General features: G+C 38.9%; 1 long non-coding RNA gene across 1 annotated transcript; it reads right to left on the reverse strand.

Moving 5' to 3' along the window:
* Nucleotides 1-5,193: 5,193 nt before the first annotated feature.
* On the reverse strand, nucleotides 5,194-25,579 carry LOC147368935 (uncharacterized). Its single transcript, XR_015166922.1, has 3 exons — nucleotides 25,446-25,579; nucleotides 24,553-24,792; nucleotides 5,194-5,614 (listed from the first exon to the last, which is right to left on the reverse strand). It is a non-coding gene; the product is annotated as an uncharacterized LOC147368935 (long non-coding RNA).
* Between the last annotated feature and the right edge of the window lie 439 nt (nucleotides 25,580-26,018).

Consider the following 26,018-nt stretch of genomic DNA (forward strand, 5'->3'; position numbering starts at 1 on the left):
TTCAAGCTCTTTTCCCACCTTCTCCTCATTTCCCAGATCTCTAAATGTTTCAGTACACCAGGGCTTAGTTCTCACACTCATCTTTAAGATGTGTGGCTTTAAATACCACCCATAGACCTTTGATTTCCAGATTTATGTCACACAGGCCTCATTTCTGAATGCCAGATTCATATATACAAGTGCTTATTTGATATCGCCACTTGGATCTCTAATAGATTTCTCACATTTAATTTGGTTTGCACCTTCCCAAAATTTCTCCCTCTGTGTTAGCATGTAAGCATGTGTCAACCTCATTTTACTAAGTACAATAAGCATTAGCTTATCCTTTATTCCTCTTTCTCTCCCCCTTTAGTCTATCAACAAGATCTGATCATCAAAATCCAAACTTTCTCATCCATACAGTCCTACCACCCAAGGCCAAACCACCATCGTCCCTCGTCTGACTAAAACACGATCATGTTAAACAGTGCCTATTGTTGATTTTTGTACCCCCAAAGGCCATTTACTACAAGGCTTTCAATTCCTGCAGTGAAAAGACAGAGAACATTGAGGATCAGGACTAGGACTTAATATTAAGAGGAGCAGAGCTCCAAAGAACATTAAATTCTTAAACAGTACATATTTTCTATGCCAAGGTCAGGGACCTGGTTGGGAAATGGAACCATGACACAGGCAATAGGATTGATAAAACTAAAAATCCTAACTCCTCAGACTCCTTGGGCTTCCCTGGTGGCGCAGATGGTAAAGAATCTACCTACAGTGTGGGAGACCCAGGTTCGATCCCTGGATTGGGAAGATCACCTGGAGGAGGGCATGCAATCCAGTCCAGGATTCTTGCCTGGAGAATTCCATGGACAGAGGCGCCTGGCAGGCTACAGTCCATGGGGTTGCAAAGAGTCAGATGAGACTGAATGATTAACACTAGCGTTTAACCTCAGATTCCTTAATGACCAGCATTCCTTCATGTTTTGAAGACAAGGCTTTTCCTTAGCAAGACATGAATTTTCTGAGGATTTTCCCTCCACCTTCCTTCCTGGTACCTAGGCCCATACATAGGCTTGCTGCTGCTGCTGCTAAGTCACTTCAGTCGTGTCCGACTCTGTGCGACCCCATAGACGGCAGCCCACCAGGCTCCCCCATCCCTGGGATTCTCCAGGCAAGAACAGTGGAGTGGGGTGCCATTGCCTTCTCCAATGCGTGAAAGTGAAAAGTGAAAGTGAAGTCGCTCAGTCGTGTCTGACTCTTAGCGACCCCATGGACTGCAGCCCACCAGGCTCCTCCGTCCATGGAATTTTCTAGGCAAGAGTACTGGAGTGGGGTGCCATTGCCTTCTCCGATACATAGGTTTATGCAACAACAAAACCAGGCCATTGTTGTACTGGGCCTTCTAAAGAAGGAAAGGGGTGATATCTCATAGGAATTACAGAATCTAACAAGCATGTACCAGCAGGAACTGAGACCATGCATGGCCCTGAAATATGAGGGTGCACAGTCAAGGAGGTGAAGCATAAGTTTATCAGTCAAGAAACTACCATCATACAGGATTTAACACCCTTGTAAAGCTTTTGGGAGATAGACCAGCTGCTTCTAGAGCAGCTTCTACATGGACCATACATTTACATTTCTCAAACCAAAGCTATGGCAGCTGTCTTTCCCTCCAAAGAGGTATAAAGTGACTGGACATCCTTCAGAACATCACACTTGTCCACTATATTGATAACATCATGCTAATTGGAGAAGATAAGGAAAAAGTAATTATTCGTGGCAGGCCTTGGTAAGACAAAAGAGCTCTAGAAGGGAGAGAGAATCTCAGAAGTTTCAAGGACCCACCACATTAGTAAAATTTTAGGGTTCAGTATCTAGGGCATTCCAAGACACCCAGTGAAAACAAATAATTACTTCTTGCACTTGCATTTCCCATCATGAAGAAGGAAGCAAACAGCCTAGGAGACCTCTTTAGATCATAAAAGTGAAAGTGATAGTTGCTCAGTCTTGCCTGACTCTTTGCAACCCCATGGACTGTAGCCCACCAAGCTCTTCTGTCCATGGAATTCTCAAGGCAAGAATACTGGAGAGTGGGTTGCCATTCCCTTCTTCAGGGCACCTTCCTGACCTAGGGATTGAACCTGGGTCTCATGCATTGCAGGAAGATTCTTTACCATCTGAGCCACTAGGGAAGCCCCTTTAGATCATGGAGACAGCATCTTCCACAACTGAGCATAAGCCAAGACTCATTCTGTGTGCCATGAAATGCTGCCAACTTTGAGTGTAGCCAGAGCAATGGAAATGACTTTGCAGTAGATCCCAGCAGTGATGCAAGCACCTCTGCCTCTCAGACCATACAACCTGACAAGTCCTATGATAATGGAAACACTAAAGGTACAAAAGGATGCTGTTAAATTTATGGCAAATCCTCCTGCAAGAATCACAATGCAGACCATCAGTCATTAGTTCTGGAACAAAGCCATGTCACCTGCAGCAGAAATTTATACTCTACTAGGACATAAAGTGACCATGCAGGTGGAAGAGCCCATCCTGAGCTGATTTCTGTCAGATCCACCAAAGTGTATGGTTAAGAAATGCAAGAGGAAATAGAAAGTTGGCATGATGCATATGGAATCAAGAATAAACAAGGCTGGACAGAACAGTGAACTATAAGAGCAGCTAGTCTAGACACCTGCACCAGCCACCTCTGTCTCACCAGTGCCTGTCCCTCAGGTCCCACTGGAAATCCATTATCACTAGCTGCTGGGAGATAAAAAGTTTGGATTGGCTTAATATCCTGGTGTAAGACAAGAATGAGGGGAAATCCTCCCAGTGGGCAAAACTCCCGGTGACCAGTGACCTGGTCATCTATTTTTTCCTTGGAAAGAGAAGTTGCCTGAACAGAGCTTAGAAAATACACAGAATCATGGGCAATGGCAAATGGCTTGGCAAGCTAGTCAGGAATCCGGAGGAAGACAGACTGGACAATCAGGAACAAAGAGATCTGGGATAGACACACGAATGTGTTCATATGGGAATGAGCACCAAGTGTGACAATTTTCATATCATATAGTAATGTTCCCTAAAAGGAGCTGCTAGAGGATAAATATTATCCTACCAGGTAGACAACCAGAATATATAAAAGACTCCTATTAATCAATAATAAAAAGATAGCCCAGTTAAGCTTCTTTGGTGGCTCAGATGGTAAAGAATCCTCTTGCAATGCAAAGACCCAGGTTCAATTCCTGAGCTGGGGAGATCCCCTAGAGAAGGGAATGGCAACCTACTCCAGTATTCTTGCCTAGTTCCTCATAGGCAGAGGAACCTGGCAAGCTACAGTTCACGGGGTCACAAAGAGTTGGACACGACTGAGTGGCTAACAAATACATAGCTGAATTAAAATGGGAGAAAAGACTGGAACAGAGATATCATTAAAAAAGATAAATGAATGTCCAGCAAGTACATGAAAAAGTGCTTAACATCACTAGTTGTCTGGAAAGTACACATGAAATCAACACCAACAAAAAATACTACTTCACCCCACTGAAAAAAGCTAAAATTGAAAGGCCATGACAATAATACAGAGCTAAAATTAGTATGCATTGCAGTGGGTGTGTAAATAGCACAACCACTTTGGAAAAATTGATAAGGAAGTTTTTTACTTAAATAAATATATACCTGGCCTTTAACCACAAATCTCGATTCTAACTATTTATGCAAGGGACATGACAACATATTTCCACAAAAGGGATCACATATCAGTATTCACAGCAGCTCCATTCACAGTTTCCCAAAGGTGGAAATAACCCAAATATCAATAAGATTTGATAAGCAGGTAGTGATATATTTATACAATGGAATACTACACAGAAATAGAAAAGAATGAATATCTAATATCTTAATAACATGGTTGAATCTGAAAAGAAACAAAAACATGAAGCCAGACACCAAAAATATGCATTGTATAATTTCTTTCAAATCATGTTTGAAAAGAGATAAAGTTGATCTCTGGTGATCGAAATCAGAACAGCCGTTATCTATGAGAGGACTGGAATGACTGGAGCGGGCGGGGGGAGGGGGTGACAGTATTTTCTAGGGTAATGGAAATACTCTGTATTTTATTTGTGTACTTAGGATCTATGCATTTTACTGTACATGAATTTTTACCTTAAAATAATTCAAAATAAAAAGTATAATTCAATGTCTTATATTAGGTCTCTGATTTTAATTTCTGTCACTCATTCTGCTCCTGCCCCATTGACCCCTTGTCGTTCCTCATCTTTTGTACTTGCTGTTCTTTCTGCCTGAAAACCATTTTTCTCTTAGAGAGCTATACTCTCTGAGCTTTGTATGTCTATATGAGTTTTTGTTCCCTCATTTAATTTAGATCTGTATTCAAATAGGGACCTCAAATCAAAGGAGTTCAGCCTTGCTATCTTATGTAAAATAGATTACTTACTGTGATCACAGTCTATACTCATTTCCTGCTTCATTTTCTTTTCTTTCTTAACACTTTTCACCATTTGTATATATTGTGAGAACAGAGGCTTACCTCTGTTGTTCCCTGCTAAATCACAACCTGGTACATAGTAGGCTGTCTGCAAATATTTGCTGAAGGGCTGTTCCCCTGAATATATTTTCAAGCTCACCATACTGAGAAATCCAGGGTATATTCTGTCAAAAGGGATATATTTTAGGTGACTGCTCTGTCTGCACTGTAAATGAATCCTGAGATAACTTATTGGATTACTGGATTTCTCAGCAGGCTCCAAACAAGATTATCTGACTTCATTTGTGTTTTTTGGAAAGTTTGTGATAAGGAAAGCAAAGGAATCAAGTATCAAAACAGCTTTTACCCTCTCCTCCTTGGGGAATTCTGACAATTTTCTGCAAGGGAAAGGGAAGAGTGTCAAGATGTCACTTTATACATAGATAGATTATGGTGCAGTCAAATGATTTAAAGAGCTACAGGATAAATTTAAAACAGAGGAGACCTTAGAGATCATTTAATGGAGACATCTAGCAGAACCTTCATGCTAGAATTTATTATTTGATTACAACATCAAAGATCTTACAGTTAATTGCTAGTGTATCCAGCTATGTCACTAATAATATGCTCACCCTCACGTTAACATAAACTTGAATTGCTTGAATTTTTCATGAATTCGCTCAATCAATGAATAAGATTGAAGGGAGTTTGGGCTTCCTGTGGGGCAGAGACAGCTGTTCTATTGAGAACGAAATTTAGATAAACACACAAGCAGGTTAATAACATTGGAATAAGAAAATGAGGTAATTGCCTAATCATATTTTCTTTTATATTATTTATAACTTTGTCATAAATGTCTATTATCCTTATTTCTTGGTATTATTTAGATATAGATTAATATACTAAAGGCAGTCATAATTTTGACCTGGTCAGGTATTCCTACCTGTTTTATTTTCTTTTCAAAGAGCATATTTTCAGAGTAACATTTCTGTTTTAAAACAGTCATCTCACCATGATCATCTTTTGAAGATAGAAAGGTGTTTATAACTTATTATATTCTGTATTTTAGAATTTCCACATATCTCATCAAGAAGTTTCTGTCCGTTGCTGAGTTTGGTTCAGTTTTCAATAAATGGGTTCCTGGAGTGGAAATGAGAAAGCAAAATTATAAACTCTTTCCCAAACCCAGAACTCCTGTTGTGTCTAAAATTATCTTCAGTTCTTGAAATCATCAACCTAAGAGAGTTTAGCAACATCTCACTAGTCCTAATTAATTTTATCACTATTTACACTTAGGCTTTAATTTCCCTAAGTTCAGTTATGGCTGGTGTGGAGTCCTTAATCACATTTTTGCTTGTCATCACTGCTCTGCTGCAGATGGCCTTGTCATGCATGGCAAATGCAATTTTGTGATTCACCATTCTTTGACAAAAGTTGGCACATTCATCCCGTGGTTTCCCTGGGGGATTAGTTCCCAGACACTCCCCATCCCAGATACCAAAATCTGTGAATACTCTTTTCAGTTCAGTTCAGTTCAGTTCAGTCACTCAGTCATGTCTGACTCTTTGCGACCCCATGGACTGCAGCACGCCAGGCTTCCCTGTCCATCACCAACTCCTGGAGTTTACTCAAACTCATGTCCATTGAGTCGATGATGCCATCTAATCATCTCATCCTCTATTGTCCCCTTCTCCTTCTGTCTTCAATCTTTCCCAGTTTCAGGGTCTTTTCAAATGAGTCAGCTCTTCACATCAGGTGGCCAAAGTATTGGAGTTTCAGCTTCAACATCAGTCCTTCCAGTGAACATTCAGGACTGATTTCCTTTAGGATGGACTGGTTGGATCTCCTTGCAGTCCAAGGGACTCTAAAGAGTCTTCTCCAAACCACAGTTCAAAAGCATCAACTTTTTGGTGCTCAGCTTTCTTTATGGTTCAACTCTCACATCCATACATGACTACCAGAAAAACCACAGCCTTGACTAGACAAACCTTTGTTGGCAAAGTAACATCTCTACGTTTTAATATGCTGTCTAGGTTGGTCATAACTTTTCTTCCAAGGAGCAAGTGTCTTTTAATTTCATGGCTGCAGTGGATGCTCAAGTCCCTAATATAAGATGCCCTTGTATAGAGAACTTTTCGGGTCAGCACAGCATTTACCATCTACATCTTCCCTCCTCACAAGCTGAAGGAAGCATCCTTGCTCCTCTCAAGGGCTCCTCCATCTCTTAGAGATTTCTGTTCCCAGTCATCTCCACGGCTGTCCTACATAAACACTTTCTCCCTCTCTACTGATCTCTCAGTGAGAGATTAGACATGAAGTGAGGTGATAATGAATTAACTCTTTTCCTTTTCTCCTATAAATATGAACCCCTTCCTCTGCTCTCCACAGAAGAACTTCTTGGGAAAGGTGACTCTAATTCTCTTTCCATTTACTCCTTAACTCACTCCACCATGGCTTTCTGCCTTCCTCAGTCTACTGCTTTTGTCAAGGTCGCCAGTGATCTTATTGCCAAATCCTGTGACCATGTCTATTGCAAAAGACCTGCCTATGCCCTGAACTTACCAGACTTTTCAAATATATTCAACACATCTCTGATCACTCTCTGCTTTGTGAAACCTTTTTAGGTTGTACCTGCCATTACTTTATATTCCCCTGATTTTCCTTTTCACTGACTGTTCTCACCAGCCTTTATTTTAAAAGTGTTGTTCTTTCATTATCTGACTTTTAAATGTCAGCACACAGCAGGCCTCAGTCCTGAATCCTCTTTTCTCTGCACAGTTTTCTCAAATGATTATGATCTATTCCCATCAGTTGCATACCATCTAGATGTTACAACAATCAAGTTGTTGTAGTCTCCAGTGCTGACTCCTTCCTTGACCTTCAGATTCATGTGTCAAACTGCCTGCTTGACCTCTCCACCAATGTCCCCAGGACTTCTCAAACATACCATGGTCAAAGCAGAACTTTAAATTTTTCATTCTATGAATTGTTTTTTCAAGTGTTCCCCCATCCTAGAAAGTGGCACTATTTTAGAAAGTGAGACTGCCTCGAAATGATCAAACTAGAGACCTGTGAGTCCATCTTGACGTATCCCCCTTCAGTACCACAACATTCATTTTATGAGCAAAGTCCACTGTTCCTACCAACAAATGTTCCAACTCAGGTTGCAGTCCTCTTAGTTGAAGCATAACAGTTCTAGTTGGATTACTGCCAAGTGGTTTCCCTGATTTGACTCTTGCCCCTAGCCCATGCTCCAAACAGAGTGAACTGCTGAAAACATAAATGAAAACGTCCTACTTCTCTGCTTGAAAACCCTCATTGAAAGTGTGAAAAAGTAGATTCCAACTTAAAGTGAGATGAAATCCACTTTCCTACCTTAGTCTGGTAGGGCTCACAAAGCCTGACTTAGGCACTATCTCTCTGTGCTCACCTTACTTCTATCTTTATACCACATTGCTCCAGCAACATTGAATTCTCTAGAAATTTTCCTGCCTCAAAGCTTTGCACTTACTCTGCTTGCAACATTGTTTTCCAAGATTTTCCCTGCTGGGCTCCTTCTTCATCTTTTAGTTCGATCTAGAGGAGATTCTATCAATGGAACCCCCATTTGTTCACCATATTACTGTCTTTGTTTTTTTCTTAGCACTTGCCATCCAGTATTTATCTTTTCCATAAATCTGTTGATAACGTGTACACACCACACAAAGGCAGATACTTTGTTCATCTCTTTCATAAAAGTATTCCCAGTAGCTCAGTACCAGTCAAAAACAACTCAGTAAACACTTGAACAAACCAGTGAATAACTAAATTTAACAGGTTAATCATTCTCCCTAACATTCTTTTTTATTCTCTGGTTGAATAATTCAAAGTTATTTCCCATTCTCTCCCCAAAAATGTTGTAATACAGTTACATCATTCTGTGCTCCAAGGTCCCTGAACCTAAATTATTGATGATCTGAATTTACTTATATGTATTGTATCTATTAGAAACACTTTTACTTGCAGGAAATCAAATTCCTGGCAAAGGATTTACATTTGCATATAACTACAAGTCCAGAGGAGGGTGGTGGCTGCAGTGATGTCTGGTTTAAGGTTGGCATCTAATTCTCTCGCCTTGCCTCTTCTGGCCCCATGATAGGCACTGCAGTTCCAAGCATCACACAATTATATTCAGTGCCTGACAGCAAGGGCAGCACAAGGGAAAGAAAGTTGTTGAAGGAAAAAAATCCTTTCCAGAAATCCTGCACAAACTTCTGCTGGCATGTCATTGGCCAGAAGCGGCTCACACAGCCACCTGTAGAAATATTAGTAGATATATTCCTAAGTATTTTATTCTTTCCGTTGCAATGGTGAATGGAATTGTTTCCTTAATTTCTCTTTCTGTTTTCTCATTATTAGTGTATAGGAATGCAAGGGATTTCTGTGTGTTGATTTTATATCCTAAAACTTTACTATAGTCATTGATTAGTTCTAATAATTTTCTAGTGGAGTCTTTAGGGTTTTCTATGTAGAGGATCATGTCATCTGCAAACAGTGAGAGTTTTACTTCTTCTTTTCCAATTTGGATTCCTTTTATTTCTTTTTCTGCTCTGATTGCTGTGGCCAAAACTTCCAAAACTATGTTGAATAGTAATGGTGAAAGTGGGCACCCTTGTCTTGTTCCTGACTTTAGAGGAAATGCTTTCAATTTTTCACCATTGAGGATAATGTTTGCTGTGGGTTTGTCATATATAGCTTTTATTATGTTGAGGTATGTTCCTTCTATTCCTGCTTTCTGGAGAGTTTTTATCATAAACGCGTGTTGAATTTTGTCAAAGGCTTTCTCTGCATCTATTGAGATAATCATATGGTTTTTATTTTTCAATTTGTTAATGTGGTGTATTACATTGATTTGCAGATATTGAAGAATCCTTGCATCCCTGGGATAAAGCCCACTTGGTCATGGTGTATGATCTTTTTCATGTGTTGTTGGATTCTGATTGCTAGAATTTTGTTAAGGATTTTTGCATCTATGTTCATCAGTGATATTGGCCTGTAGTTTTCTTTTTTGGTGGCATCTTTGTCAGGTTTTGGTATTAGGGTGATGGTGGCCTCATAGAATGAGTTTGGAAGTTTACCTTCCTCTGCAATTTTCTGGAAGAGTTTGAGCAGGATAGGTGTTAGCTCTTCTCTAAATTTTTGGTAGAATTCAGCTGTGAAGCCGTCTGGACCTGGGCTTTTGTTTGCTGGAAGATTTTTGATTACAGTTTCAATTTCTGTGCTTGTGATGGGTCTGTTAAGATTTTCTATTTCTTCCTGGTCGAGTTTTGGAAAGTTGTACTTTTCTAAGAATTTGTCCATTTCTTCCTCGTTGTCCATTTTATTGGCATATAATTGTTGATAGTAGTCTCTTATGATCCTTTGTATTTCTGTGTTGTCTGTTGTGATCTCTCCATTTTCATTTCTAATTTTACTGATTTGATTTTTCTCCCTTTGTTTCTTGATGAGTCCGGCTAATGGTTTGTCAATTTTATTTATCCTTTCAAATATATCTACCTAAATAAACTAAAGACCTATATATAGAAAACTATAAAACACTGGTGAAAGAAATCAAAGAAGACACTAATAGATGGAGAAATATACCATGTTCATGGATTGGAAGAATCAATATAGTGAAAATGAGTATACTACCCAAAGCAATTTATAGATTCAATGCAATCCCTATCAAGCTACCAATGGTATTCTTCACAGAGCTAGAACAAATAATTTCACAATTTGTATGGAAATACAAAAAACCTCAAATAGCCAAAGCGATCTTGAGAAAGAAAAATGGAACTGGAGGAATCAGCCTACCTGACTTCAGGCTCTACTACAAAGCCACAGTCATCAAGACAGTATGGTACTGGCACAAAGACAGAAATATAGATCAATGGAACAAAATAGAAAGCCCAGAGATAAATCCACGCACAAAAGGACGCCTTATCTTTGACAAAGGAGGCAAGAATATACAATGGATTAAAGACAATCTCTTTAACAAGTGGTGCTGGGAAATCTGGTCAACCACTTGTAAAAGAATGAAACTAGAACACTTTCTAACACCATACACAAAAATAAACACAAAATGGATTAAAGATCTCAATGTAAGACCAGAAACTATAAAACTCCTAGAGGAGAACATAGGCAAAATACTCTCTGACATACATCACAGCAGGATCCTCTATGACCCACCTCCCAGAATATCGGAAATAAAAGCAAAAATAAACAAATGGGACCTAATTAACCTTAAAAGCTTCTGCACATCAAAGGAAACTATTAGCAAGCTGAAAAGGCAGCCTTCAGAATGGGAGAAAATAATAGCAAATGAAGCAACTGACAAACAACTAATCTCAAAAATATACAAGCAACTCCCACAGCTCAACTCCAGAAAAATAAATGACCCAATCAAAAAATGGGCCAAAGAACTAAATAGACATTTCTCCAAAGAAGACATACAGATGGCTAACAAACACATGAAAAGATGCTCAACATCACTCATTATCAGAGAAATGCAAATCAAAACCACTATGAGGTACCATTTCACACCAGTCAGAATGGCTGCGATCCAAAAGTTTACAAGCAATAAATGCTGGAGAGGGTGTGGAGAAAAGGGAACCCTCTTACACTGTTGGTGGGAATGCAAACTAGTACAGCCACTATGGAGAACAGTGTGGAGATTCCTTAAAAAACTGGAAATAGAACTGCCTTATGATCCAGCAATCCCACTGCTGGGCATACACACTGAGGAAACCAGAAGGGAAAGAGACACATGTACCCCAATGTTCATCGCAGCACTGTTTATAATAGCCAGGACATGGAAGCAACCTAGATGTCCATCAGCAGATGAATGGATAAGAAAGCTGTGGTACATAAACACAATGGAGTATTACTCAGCCATTAAAAAGAATACATTTGAATCAGTTCTAATGAGGTGGATGAAACTGGAGCCTATTATACAGAGTGAAGTAAGCCAGAAGGAAAAACACCAATACAGTATACTAACGCATATATATGGAATTTAGAAAGATGGTAACAATAACCCTGTGTACGAGACAGCAAAAGAGACACTGATGTATAGAACAGTCTTATGGACTCTGTGGGAGAGGGAGAGGGTGGGAAGATTTGGGAGAATGGCATTGAAACATGTAAAATATCATGTAAGAAACGAGTTGCCAGTCCAGGTTCGATGCATGATACTGGATGCTTGGGGCTGGTGCACTGGGACGACCCAGAGGGATGGTATGGGGAGGGAGGAGGGAGGAGGGTTCAGGATGGGGAACACATGTATACCTGTGGCGAATTCATTTTGATATTTGGCAAAACTAATACAATTATGTAAAGTTTAAAAATAAAATTAAAAAAAAAAGAAAAAAAAAGAAATATTAGTAGAAGCAGGTATTTTAGTACAAAGGAAGAAGGAGGGAATAGCTTCTGATAGACAATGAAGAATAAGGGCTATAAACTACCGCAAGTTTAGGCAAGTCTAGTCTTCCTTTTCTGACTTTGCTTAGTGAAGGCAGCAGATGGTAATTGCCCCAGTTTCCACTCCATTACTCTACTAGCAAACTTGCAATGTTTTCAACACATGAGCAATGCGATTGAAAAAGCCTGGGAAGCCTTGTACTTGCTCCACTCGCGTAACACATATTGCCTCTGTGAAGTGAAAGTCGCTCAGTCATATCCGACTCTTTGTGCACCCATGGACTATACAGTCCATGGACTTCTCCAGGCCAGAAAACTGGAGTGGGTAGCCATTCCCTTCTCCAAGGGTTCTCCCCAACCTAGGGATCAAACCCAGGTTTCCCACATTGCAGGTGGCTTCTTTACCAGCTGAGCCATCAGGGAAGCCTTAAATTATTGATTCCCTCATTTCCATTAAGTCTGGAACTGAAATTAAGATGTAATCAAGACCATGCTCTCTCTGGAGAGACTCTAGAGGAGAATTTTCTTCTTGCTTCTTCCAGCTTCTGGTGGGTATTGGATTTCCTTGGCTTGTGGTCATATCATTCCAATCTCTACTTCCATCTTCCCATCACCTTTTCCTATGTCTCTCTGTAGTCACATCTTCCTCCCTCTTATATTTCCATGTGATACATGCATATACATGTGGTCACTTCTAGGGCCACCTGGATAATCTCCACATCTCATGATCCTCAACTTAATCACACCTACAAAGTCACTTTCTGCCATATAAGAAGACATTTACAGGTTCCAGAGATTAGGACCAGATACCTGTGGAAGCTAGGCTTCCTTGGTAGCGCAGATGGTAAAGAATCTGCCTGCAATGCAGTAGACCTGGGTTCAATCCTGGGGTCGAGAAGATCCCCTGGAAAAGGGAATGGCAACTCATTCCAGTGTTATTGCCTGGAGAACCCCATGGACAGAGGAACCTGGTGGACTACAGTCCATGGAGTCACAAAGAATCGGACACAACTGAGTGAATAACACACACACATATCTGTGAAAGTCATGATTCAGACATGCACAGTACATTATACTTCATATAATTCACACAGCCATTGAGGGAAATACAGTTATTATTTCCATTTACTGATGAGGAAATGGAGACAGAGAGAATATACAATTTTTCCAAGAACAAATAGTCATTAAATGGCAGTATCTGGATTTGAACCCAAGTTCTATAATTCCTATAGAAGTACTTCCCCAGCTGAAAGTGCCAAGACAGAGATCAAATGAAAAGAGTTTTCTCCTTTAAAGTTTTCTCCTAGATTATAGAATTTCCCTCACTTTCTCATCTTTGGCAGGACTCCTTGTTCTAGTGTGTACTTTATCCTTTCATACATACACAATCAATTTAAGTGCAGGGCTTTTAGAGTAACGTGAGAAAAGTATGCTGTACAAACTGTATTCTGTTGAGATATTTGCTGAATGAATGGACGTTTAACCAATCCATCAAAGGAACACCACTGTTAACAATAAGCGGCAAATAAGCCAGGTACTCCTTATCATTTTTAACATTGAAGACAGACCCTTCTAGAAAAGCTTTCTAGATTCTGTACTCTCAATATTTCAGCCAGTTAAACCTTCTTAAGCAATTCACAGATCCCAGGAGAAGGTTTTCTAGATTAAACATCCTATGGCATCAGATTTGTCACACGTCTGGCAGACAATCTTGGAACCTTTGGGCTATGGAGACCAGAAGGTTTTTGCCCCTTGAAATCTTTGACCCATCCATCTCTGCGTCTTGCTCAGGGCAGGCTGCTTAAGCCCATCTCTGTATGCATGTTCTAGGGGTCCTTCCAGAAAGCTATCTATACCCTTCTCAAAGTCTACATTCTTTATAGCACCTTTTTAGTGAAATCATTTTCTATTTCTCTTCCCCATAAACCTAGTTTCACCAAAATAAATTTCATAGTTCTTCACATCACCACACTCTGAGAGTCAGGTCACTTGGCCCAAAGGCCACATCTTCCTTCCAGAAAATCTCATTCTCCCTTGGCCAGACTAGCGTGAGAGCTCACATGCACTTCAGTTTATAGCCTTATGCTGTCCTACCAGTTCTGAGACACCACAGGTATTGCTTTTCTACAAAATACTGGAAAGATGTGTTCAAAGACTAATAATCACAGAATTAAAATATTTTTTAAAATATATGTTGATAGGTGCAATATGACAGTTCCTCATATATTTCTGGTCAGCATGTAAATTATTACAATCCTTTAAGAAAACAACTTGACATCATGTATCACAAATCTTAAACATATTAATGATCTCGGATCTAAGAATTCTATTGCATAAGTTGCTGTAAGTTGAGGTGCTGTAACTGATTCCAAACATGTAAATGGTTTAAACACAAAAGAAGTTAAGTTCTCACTTTTGTAAGTACTCAGGTAGCCTGGTTAGAGTGACTTTCCTAGACAAGCTGACTTAGAGATGACTTAGAAATGAGGAGACTTCTTTCTAAATGCATTCTAAAGCATTGCCATCCCCTATGCCACCAACATCTGCACCTGGCAAAGAGAAGAGGAGAGAGAGCACAGGGAAGCTACCTTCACTTAAAGCTTTAACCCAGAGGTGACAGACATAACTTCCCCTACCTTCCATTGGTGAAAACTCATCATTCACCTAACTGAAAGAGAGCTTGGGAATGTAATCAAGCTATGTACTCAGATACAAGAGGATCTAATCTTTCTTTGATTAATGAACAGCCTCTGCCACATCAATCTTTCAAAAGAAATAAAACTGAATATTAAAAAAAAAAAAAACAATGTAGTGGGGATATAGACCCAGAACTCAGACCACGTAAGTGTCAAGGACAGATAGATATATCCAGATTTGAATGTTGGCTTCTGATCTTCATGGACTTCCCTGGTGGCTTAGACAGTAAAGCGTCTGTTTACAATGAGGGAGACCCGGGTTCAATCCCTGGGTCGGCAAGATCCCTTGGAGAAGGAAATGGCAACCCACTCTGGTACTCTTGCCTGGAAAATCCCATGGACAGAGGATCTTGTTAGGCTACAGTCCATGGGGTCGCAAAGAGTTGGACACGACTGAGCAACTTCACTCACTTTTTCTGGTCCTCGTAAGTTGGAGCTCTTAGCCAAGTTACACGTTGTCTAATTTTTAGTTGAGGTAATCATCTCTCAAGGGGATTTGAAGATTAATTGGAATTTAACCTATTTAAATCACTTACTAGAGGAATTGTTACATGGTTATCGCTTAATGGGCTTCCCAGGCGACTCTAGTGGTAAAGAACCTGCCTGCCAATGCAGGAGATACAAGAGACACAGGTTTGATCCCTGGGTTGGGAAGATCCCCTGGAGGAGGTCATGGCAACCCACTTTAGTATTCTTGCCTGGAGAGTCCAATGGACAGAGGAGCCTGGCAGGCTATGGTCCATAGAGTGGCACAGAGTCAGACATGGCAGAAGTGACTTAGTACACATGTATGCAATTGCACTGAATCTCTTGTTCATCTTCCCTGCAGGTAAACACAACAGAATCTAAACATGTTGCCAATTGTCAAAGATTTTCATATTGCTCATCCAGGCTTAAATATCTGCTAATTTAGATAATGACTATAGTCCATCAGTTAATAGTATTTACAACAAAAACATGTGGCCAGCACTTAGAAGGTCAGTCATTAGCTAATGTGAGTCATTTCCAGATGATAGAGACATCATTTATATTGTCTATATGAATTTCACTTGAATAGTGTGGCATCTCCCAGGGTTGACCCTAACAGTAGATATTGGTGGCTCCTTATATGTCGACTTACTGAAAGACTCTGAAAAAGCCTACTCATTCTTCACAGCTGATGAGGTACAGACTGAAAGAACTCTCTCTAAGCTTGAGGGAGGCACGAGAGAGATGTAAGAAGGAGAAGAGTCAGAAAAGATTAGGAGAACAGAAATTGACCAAATTAAAATCTGCTTGAGTCAGAATAGGTGAGAGTTTATGCTGCAGTAAAAGACAACCCCTAGAATAATGACTTAACGCAATAAATATTTTTTTCTTATGTATATTACATATTCAGTATGGGTTAGAGAAGGCTCTGACCAATGCAGTTATTTGGGAGGTGAAAGCTTCTGTGATCAGAGCCTTCTCCCCAAGTTGGTATACATCATTTCTGACCACACTTGGTTGTCCCCAGCAAAGTTCATTGCCACCTATAACTGACAGACTTTCCATGATATGCCTGGAAAGAAATTGGAGATCTTTGGCAAAGAGCATAGTGACTACCTATATCTGTCACTCTGTTTATAAAAACCTTGGTTCAATGGCTCACTCTTTGCCCCACAAAGAGATTACATTACCCCTACTCCAAGAAAGACAATCCAAAAATCCTACTCCTGGGACTTCCCTGGTGGTCCAGTGGTTAAGACTCCAGTTTTCCAAAGTAGGGAGCATGAGTTTGATCCTGGGTTGGAGAACTAAATAAACTGAATATTGCATGGTAGAACCAAAAAAAAGAAAAGAAAAATCCCACTCAGTCATGACATTAAGCTCAATATCTTGGATCTCTGCATTATAGTCATCAGTTTCTACTTCAAATTTGGATGTAGCTACTCTAGAAATGGAAACCTGTCAACAAGTTTAAGTCCAGCACACACATACACATACGCACACACATACCATACATTAGGGTATGCATGGACTAATGCTGGAAGCAATAGGAGGCTAGTTCAGGAAGTTAAGAACTGCTGAAAAATACTAGTTTAGTGGTAATTCTTCTGTGACTTTTACCAATAAGCATGATCAGTCAGGCATTTTATTCATGCTAAACTAGGGCAATACCTGGAAAAGATAGACACAAGGGCCTTCCAATACTCAATACTTTGCCAAATTAATATGATGAAGTTAAAACTCCTATGTAGTCTGTATAAAGATAGGCACCAGGATATGACATAGTTTACTTTTATCCCAGGCATGTCTATAGCTTTCTAGATCTGCAAAATTAAATTCCCTTGTGGGGCTGGCTAAATTTAAACTCCAGACTCCTTTAGCAAATGTATTTCTCATCTATTTCCACCTCGTCTTCTTCCCCCTTGTCCTGCCTGTGTGGTCTATAAGCCCCTGAGCTCATTTGGACTGAAGTCTAGTGTCTGTGCTTCTGGCATCTAGTTTGTTTGGTCCCAACTGATTTTTCCTCTACTGAAGATAGATCTATAAAAAGAAAGGGAATATTTTTTTTACAAGGATGGGGAATTTTCACAGAGCAACTCTTTTCATTAACTGATGGCACAATTGGCTGAAAAATAAATTATAGATGAGAAAGTATGGGGATATCTTTTAATATATATATTAAACTTCAAGAGGAGCGACACCAGGAAATAATGAAATAACCCTGAAAGAAATACAGACTGCCAAACACCAGGGGGAATAAGCAATTGAAAAGAAAAACACACGGGGAGCTTTTAAACAGAAGTCAGTGAAGGAGACTCGCTCCTGCTGTCAAAGCATGATCTTTGCACCAGCAGCCTGGGGATCATCTGGGAATTTGTTAGAGATGCAGAATCGTGAGTCTTGAAACTTATAAAATCAGAGTCTGCGTCTTAAATACATCACCTGGTGATTCATGTCTGTTGGTGCTGGCGCTCATCTAAATGACAGTTATGAAAAGTTCTTAAAATGAAACAATATAATTGTTCACATATTCTTACATTTAGAAGAACATCAAACATAGTGCCTGACAACTAGTTGGTTTTGGTGACTATTTATCATGAAGATAAAACTAACCCTTTTGGACTAGAAGTATTTCTTTTGCTGTGTAGAATATAACTGCTGAGATAAAGTTTATGTGGATGGCTAACAGTGAACATAAAATCTGAAAAAACAATTTTACGTAGAGGAGTGTCTTACCATTTTCTTACGTATTCCTGTAAACGTACACATGCATAAATCAGGTATACAAATATGTAAAATGTATTATAAATTAAAAAGTATAACCTTTGTCACATAAGTATCTTTATATAATAAAGAGCACTTGGACACAGGGAAGTTAAGCGTATCCAAGGTCACATATCGTATAAGTGGCAGAATATGAAACAGAATCTAGTTCCTGTGATCATAATCTTACATTATATCTAATAACTTTGAGGCTTAAATGTTTTAATTAAGATTAATTACAGTAGTAGTCCATGATGAATTTCAAACAACAATCAAATTATAATTTGAATGGTATGGTTTCAAGGTCACGTTCTTCTGGAATTTTAAACTAACACATGAAAATTTCATCTTCAGTTTAGAAATATTTTTCCATTATTTATAACCATATATTTTTAGTTTGTATGACTATGGGCTTACTCTTCTACTTTCTAAATAATTTGGTGTAAATTTAATTTAAACATTAAGGCTTTACCTCAGGGAAATTTTAATTTCACAAAATGTTATCAAAATTTTAAATCTGAAAGCTTTTCTTGTACTTGAGTTGCTTTAATCTATTCAATTTTTGTAATGGAAGCCATAAAATATAAAATGGTAAAACTAATTTATTTAATATTTTCCAAGTGTTATCACTTATGCCATACTTTTTGTGTACCAGTAAAATTCCTTTTCTTTAAAATATTAATATACATTAGCTTCAAAGTTTATTACGCATAATAGCTTATTACTTACATCCATTACATCTATGTGAGTTACGATTGCAATATAAAAATATCCATGCTCATGCAAGGTAAAATTCAAAGATAAGTTTAATACAGGGTTAACGAGTTTTGCTATTCTAGCCATATGCCTGTATGCTAACTCACTTCAGTTGTGTCCAACTCTATGAGACCCTATGGACTGCAACCTACTAGGCTCCTCTGTCCGTGGAATTCTCTAGGCAAGAATACTGGAGTGAGTTTCTGCACCCTCCTCCAGGGGATCTTCCCGACCCAGGGATCAAACTTGCATCTATCTGCATTGGCAGGTGGGTTCTTTACCACCAGCACCATGTGGGAAGCCCTTTCTAGCCATATACTTAATGTTACACATTCTTTTTCAATAAAAAGTGAGCTCTCTGCATGTGTACATGTTCTCTCATAATCTGTGGCTTGAATTTTCATCTTCTTAGTGATAAATTTAGAGAAACATATGGTCTTAATTTGAACTGAATTAGAGATATTAGCCATCTTCATAGTTAGTGTTTTGGTTCTATTCAAATGTTTCACATCCTGAGTTCATAATCTCTCATTATCTAAAAATTTTATTGTTTTTGCTTTCACACTGAAATTTGCAATCAACGTATTGATTTTTGGTTGTGGCATGATGTCAAAACAAGTTTCATTATCTTCCCACATGGATATCCAATTTTCATAACATAATATTTTGAAATCAATATAATTTTCCCACCACTCTCTAGTGCTACTTTTCTCATAAATCAGAAATTTACATGCATACAGGTATGTTTATGATTTTCCTATTTTCTTTTTTCTTTTGTTTTTCTGTTTTTGATGCTATGATAATATCATAAGTAATTTAACTGTATGATAAACATTTAATTAAAAATTGAATTTACTTAATAGAAGGATATTCAGATTTACCATTTTCTTTTGCATCAGCTTAAGTAAGTTTTATTTTTCTGAAGATCTAACACACATTTAACTAAAGTCCTAGAAAGGAAAAAGAGAGAGAGTGAAAGAATGGGCCAAAAGGAATATTTAAAGAGATAACAACTAAGAATTTCTTAAAACTGATGAAGGGCTTCAATCGCTAGATTCAAGAAACTCAGATATTAATCAAGATAAATTTAAGCTGCTACTGCTGCTGCTAAGTCGCTTCAGTCGTATCCGACTCTGTGCGGCCCCATAGATGGCAGCCCACCAGGCTCCCCTGTCCCTGGGATTCTCCAAGCAAGAACACTGGAGTGGGTTGCCATTTCCTTCTCCAATGCATGAAAGTGAAAAGTGAAAGTGAAGTCACTGAGTCGTGTCTGACTCCTAGCGACCCCATGGACTGCAGCCCACCAGGCTCCTCTGTCCATGGGATTTTCCAGGCAAGAGTACTGGAGTGGGGTGCCATTGCCTTCTCCGAAATTTAAGCTAGTGGCAAATAAATAGGATTATGTTTAAAGAAGTAATAACAGTTGAGAAAGGAAAAGCAAAGAGACACACTATGTAGAAAGAAGGTAGCAAGATGCTGTTTTAATTCAAATACTATTGAAACTGGTTATAATTTCAAATACTAATTACATTAAATGTAATTACTAAGTGCTAGGGTTGGGATTTTTCAGAACATCTCAGATGTCTTAAAGCTATTCTATAGTCTCCGCAGGAGCTGATTCATTCTGTTTACCCTAATTTCTAGAATGTAATTTTTGTGCCTTTATTTATACCATTGGGGGTGTATAAGGTTCCCCATCACTGGTGGGTTCTGGAGGATAACTTTTGTCCTATATCCTCCCAGTTTCTTCCATTGTGTTGCTCAGCTTCCCTACCACAACTTCAGGGCAGATCAAAGACCCCTGGGCCAAAATCCCAAAGAGATGCTGCATGTCTCTGCATTTGTGTCAAGACTTAATTCTCAGGACTTAATTCTCAGTGTCTTCTCAGCCACTAATTGTTTTACTGTCTTGTTAGGATAGTGATCTTTGCAAATAAATGTTTTATAACAAATTTTATGCAAGTTTTCTAGCTGGTTTCAGTGAGAAGAGTGGTCTTAATTACCTAATTTGCTACTACCAGCAAAGATAATTCCCCTTTTGTTTTTCTCGTGCATAAGGACTATCATTTCATCTTTTTGTAATCTAGTTTAAATGGTTTATTTATTTCTTAAACTTATTAAAACAAAGAGTTTTAATAGAATAGCATAAGACTTCATTGAAAGTCAGAATCTCTGAATTCAATAATTAATACTTTATTTAATATTTATAAGTCAAGCATTTAACAGATTCATGGTACACAATGCCTCATACCCAATTCTATCAATATTAAAACAGGCATAAGTTTTATGCAAACATGTTTAACATCAACTTCCTTTACCTTAGCTAACACTAGGAAAAACATAGGGAGCACAAATAAAATATTGGGGATATGGGGCAAGTGGACTCCAAATATTTATAGGTTAGAAGAAACAAGATAGGAATACTATGAAGCTAAAAGGAAGGATAGAAATTAAGGTAGATACGTGTAGAAGACAAATTCCACTATCTCTTGGTATTCCTAGGATCTGCTATGGCTCTTTGCAGCTGTTTTAGAATAGCTGGCAGTTTTCCTAGTATGCAAATAATGTTGAATTGGGGGTTCATGAATATTTCTCCCATCTCAGTTTCACAACTTTATGCTTGGCTATTCTTGATAATGAAAACAAAGCCAGATGGTATAGCCAGTTAACAGGCTGAATGAGACAGCTACCAGAACTTAAATAAATAGAAGTTAGTCTTAAATAACTCAAAGGCTTTCAGTTGCTTTTCTTAGTGTGAATGAGCAATGTGCAGTCAATTGGCAAGAGATGGACTCAGTTACTTTAATACTTCAAGTTATGCTTAATGCAGTTTTGTTCAGAAACTATGGATTAAGGAAGATTTCCTGATAAAGAAAAAACTTTGACTATTGAATAATGAGAATGAATTAGAAATGTTGAGAAGGGCACAGGGGATGGATAACTGATGCAGGGAGACATCTAAGAGATACATTTTAAGATATTACTATGTGACCGCCAAAGGAGCAATTTCTGACTCTAAAAAGACACAAGGTTCTGACTTGAGTAATTGTGTGGATGGATAATGGTGCCATTTACTGTTACCAGAAATGTAGTAGGTTGAAATCCTGTGATGCATCAATATTTAAGAACTAAGTTGAGAAAGAGGGGCAAAGCACTTTGAGATAACACAGAAAAGCCAGAGAAAGTAGTGTCTTAGAAGTGGAGAGATCTGAGAGTTTCAAGAAGAAATAAACACTCAAAGATGTCAAATAAAGTCTGTATATCTAAACAGAAAATATTACAAAGTCATTGGATTTAACAATATGTTGATCAGTAAGGACTTTTAGAGAGCAATTTTGGCATCAAAAATAAGATATCACTGAGTTAAGATGCAAAAGAAGTAAATAACTGGAAATAAGGTCGAAGTAGACTTTCAAGACTTTCACTGTCTCAGTCACAGTGAGATGGGATGGCACCTGTAAAGAAACGCAAGATTGAGGGAGGGTTTCTTTTTCTTCCTCCAGAAGAATAAACTTAGAGACTGAGGAAGGCTCAGGAGACTGATAGGATACATACAGGAGGAAATATTCATAACTGCTGGAGAAAATACCAAGTGAGAAAGGGGGTCTTAACAGAAAGTAAGAGAAAGTGGTTGGATATAAAGTAGAAGGACATGTTTAACAACTGAGGATAGGTGATATTGCTTAAGGAAGATACAGATGTGAATGTGTTTATAGAAGATGAGTTGTGTAGATGATGCATGACCCAGACCCTTAGCTGAGCAAGATAACATTGATTAAGCTGCACTCTGAAAACTCAGTAGAAGTTGATTTTAATGTAAATGTTACAATTATGAGGAATGACAACTTATAATAGTCATCCACATAATAAAGTATCTAAGTAAGATAAATTATACTGTGAACAAATCCAATAATTAGATTTTAATAAAAATCTTACACACAAGATTGAGGTTGAATGACAATTATGGGATATAAGGGAATTGCTCATGTTCCACAAAGGTTATATTCTCATCAGTTAGGCTACCCTGAGACTTTAAGTACATACAGTCCCTCAGGATAGGGTGAATATTTGAGACAGCAGAAGTCAAAGAAGAGGACATGACTAAAGATATGATACAACATAAGAGCTCAGAAAAGGGCTTTTGAAGCTTTCACTACAACTCGCTGCACCTAGGAATCTTCCATTCATATTAACTTTTGCAATTTAGTCAGAGATCACATATCCCTCTTTGCCTGGTCTACAAGTGTTATCCCAGCCTCCTTTTCTATTTAGCATTTGTCATATGGTGAGCTTAGATTTAGGCACACCTAGTTGAATGTGAAGGGCTTCCCAGGTGGCACCAGTGGTAAAGAACCTGCCTGCCCATGCAGGAGACATCAGAGATGCAGATTAGATCCCTGGGTCGGGAAGATCTCCTGGAGGAGGGCGTGGCAACCCACTCCTATAGTTTTGCCTAGAGAATCCCATGGGTAGAGGAGCCTGGCAGGCTACAGTCCATGGGGTCGCAAAGAGTAGGACACGACTGAAGCAACTTAGCAGCAGCAGTGGAATGTTAACACTAAGAAAGGTCACACTGGAGTTGAGTGAATAAGTCAAGTTAGGATAGCCAAGAATTTTAAATCAGATGGTGATGTCTATTGAAATTTGTCCTAAGCCACTCCCAATGTAATTTGCTTTAATCTAATTTGACCTTGTTATTCTTGGTAATATAAGTTTAGTTGTTCAGACTATGGGAAATTAGCTAAGACTGAACTATTGACCTGATGATGAAAATCTATCCCAGGAAAAATGTCTAAGAGGCTCATAAGGCCCTGGAAGCTTTCTCACAGTCTCCTAGCTCCTAGGTTAAAACCCAGTGCCCTAGAAAGAAGCATTTATTTGCAGCCACAAGTGATTAGGAAAGCATTGTATTAACATTTTTTTTAAGGAGAGAAAGGGGCTTTCCAGGTGGCACCAGTGGTGGTAAAGAAGCTGCCTGTCAATTCAGGAGACATAAGGGATGCGGGTTCTATTCCTGGGTGGGGAAGATCCCTTGCAGGCAGGCATGTCAACCCACTCCAGTATTCTTGCCTGGAGAATCCCATGGACAGAGGAGCCTAGTGGGCTATAGTCCACAGGGTTGCAAAGAGTCGGACACAACTGAAGCGACTTAGCACACACACACAAGGAGAGAAAAGCAGTGATAAAAAGGAAATCAAATTAATTTCTCCATCTTCTGTTAACTTATGTTGCCTTCCTTCTTTCCCTTCCCTATCTCTTCCCATCCTGAAAAACCAATACTTTGAATATTGTTTCTTGAATACAAAAATCAATGCAAAATATTCAACAGATAGGTTAGGGATATTATGCTTTAGCTCAATGATTCACCAACTTTCATCTTATGAACACCTGGAGGGTTGTTAAAACACACTGCTGGGCCTGCCTCCAGAGTTTGAGTCAGTAGGTTTGGAGAAGAACCAGGTAACTGCATTTCTAACAACTTCTCATGTGCTGCTGCCACAGCTCCAGAACCACTCCTGAGAACCACTGCCCAGCTCGACCTAGTTGCTCAAAATATCTGCCTCCTTGTGAATTACTTGAGAAACCCCCACTCACTCCCCAGCCACCCACCCAATGCCATCACCATTTAACTTCCTGGAGTCAGTGAAAATTCTGATGTGCATTGAAATCCCAGATCACTTCTGATTAGTCATGTGCTTCAGGAGAGACTCTTTGTGACCCTCCCCCAACCCAGGAAGCTCCAAGAATTAAACTAGAACACGTTAAGTTAAATGGCTACCAAGGTGTCTGACCACAAATCCCAGAGTCCATTAGTTACCAACACTATGCTGATAGGAGGGCTTCTCTGGTGGCTCAGATGATAAAGCATCTGCCTGCAATGCAGTAGACCCAAGTTCAATCCCTGGGTCACGAAGATCCCCTGGAGAAGGAAATGGCAACCCACTCCAGTACTCTTACCTGGAAAATTCCATGGACAGAGGAGCCTGGTAGGCTACAGTCCATGGGGTCGCAAAGAGTCGGACACTACTGAGCTTTCTCACTCACTATGCTGATAGGAGATCCAGAGCATCCATGACAGCATCCTTGTGTGGTAAGCGTGAACAACTCAGACATCTCAGCGGGTCAGAAAGAACTCATGAGCAGTCATTGAAGTTTCAGTTATTTCACATCTTCATACAGATTCAGTTTTAATGATAACTGAAGATTTAAAGACCATTTATTAAATTGAACAATAAACCATGGTTCTAATGTAGTGCTTCTTTCTTAAATTTTCTTAGGTTCTAGACCTACTTTGAGAAACCGAGAAAAGCTGTGGCCCCCTCTTCCAGGTCAGTGCAACCAATTTATTGTGGAAACAGCGATCAACTGAGGGATCTATGTTTTCCAAATTCAGAACCTTTTGTATTTAAGGTAGCATATTCACTGGTTCTGGAAATTAGGACATAGACACCTTAGGGTGTATGTGGGGGAGACCTTATTTTGTCCACCATAGCCTTAATTTTATTTACATCTTTCTAACATGCACTAGCTTTTGGTAGATTACCTTTACTTTCAAGATCAGTAAAATACAATGAATAATAACTCTGAATGTCAGTTAATATTTAAACTCACTTTTAACATTTGGTAGAAGCTAGAAGTTAACATTTTTCTTAAAATAAGTTAAATGTTAAGTTTTTTTTTTTTTTTTTTTAATGCTATGAGGAATGGAAAGTGTTGGGGCAAAAATCCACTCATTTTTATAACCTATCAAATATTATGGACTGGAGTTCTCTTTCTCTCTTTTTCTTAAACTTATATTTTTATATTGTCACTAAGGGGCTTCCCTGGTGGCTCAGAGGCAAAATACTCACCTGCCAATTCAGAAAACCTGGGTTTGGCCGGGAAGATCCCCTGGAGTAGGAAACAGCAACCCACTCCAGTATTCTTGCCTGGGAAATCCCAAGGACAGAGGAGCCTGGCGAGCTATAGTCCATGGGGTCGCAAAGAGTCAGATATAACTTAGCAACTAAACAACAAACAAATGGTTGCTAAAGTAATGCTTGTGTTCTTGCTAGAGGATTGTATTTTTCAAAGCACAGCGTAAGTTTTATTCTACATAGTAACAGGAAAAGGATCCAGGCACCAGTATATAAAAGCCTTATAGTCTCCTGGTATAAGTATACAATCTACTTATCCCTATGATTAAAGTAATGCTATGGTTCTGTAAAGGGAACAGTCTGAAGCTGGCAGCATGGGCATGCTTGTCTGGGCCACACAGGCCAACCCCTGCTATTCTGGGCACTCAGGAACTAGGGTGCCAGCTACTAACACCAGCCAGCAGCAAAGAAGTACACCAATATCTTCACTCGTGTAATTTACTTTGGCATTTGAAAGCATATTTAATCCATCTTTAAAGTACAATTTATATAAGGTAATATGTAGCA

This window comes from Bos grunniens, chromosome 7 (genome assembly GCF_055505025.1).
Source record: "Bos grunniens cultivar Pamir isolate PY7600 chromosome 7, Bosgru_T2T1.0, whole genome shotgun sequence".
NCBI classification, from domain to species: Eukaryota; Metazoa; Chordata; class Mammalia; order Artiodactyla; family Bovidae; genus Bos; species Bos grunniens.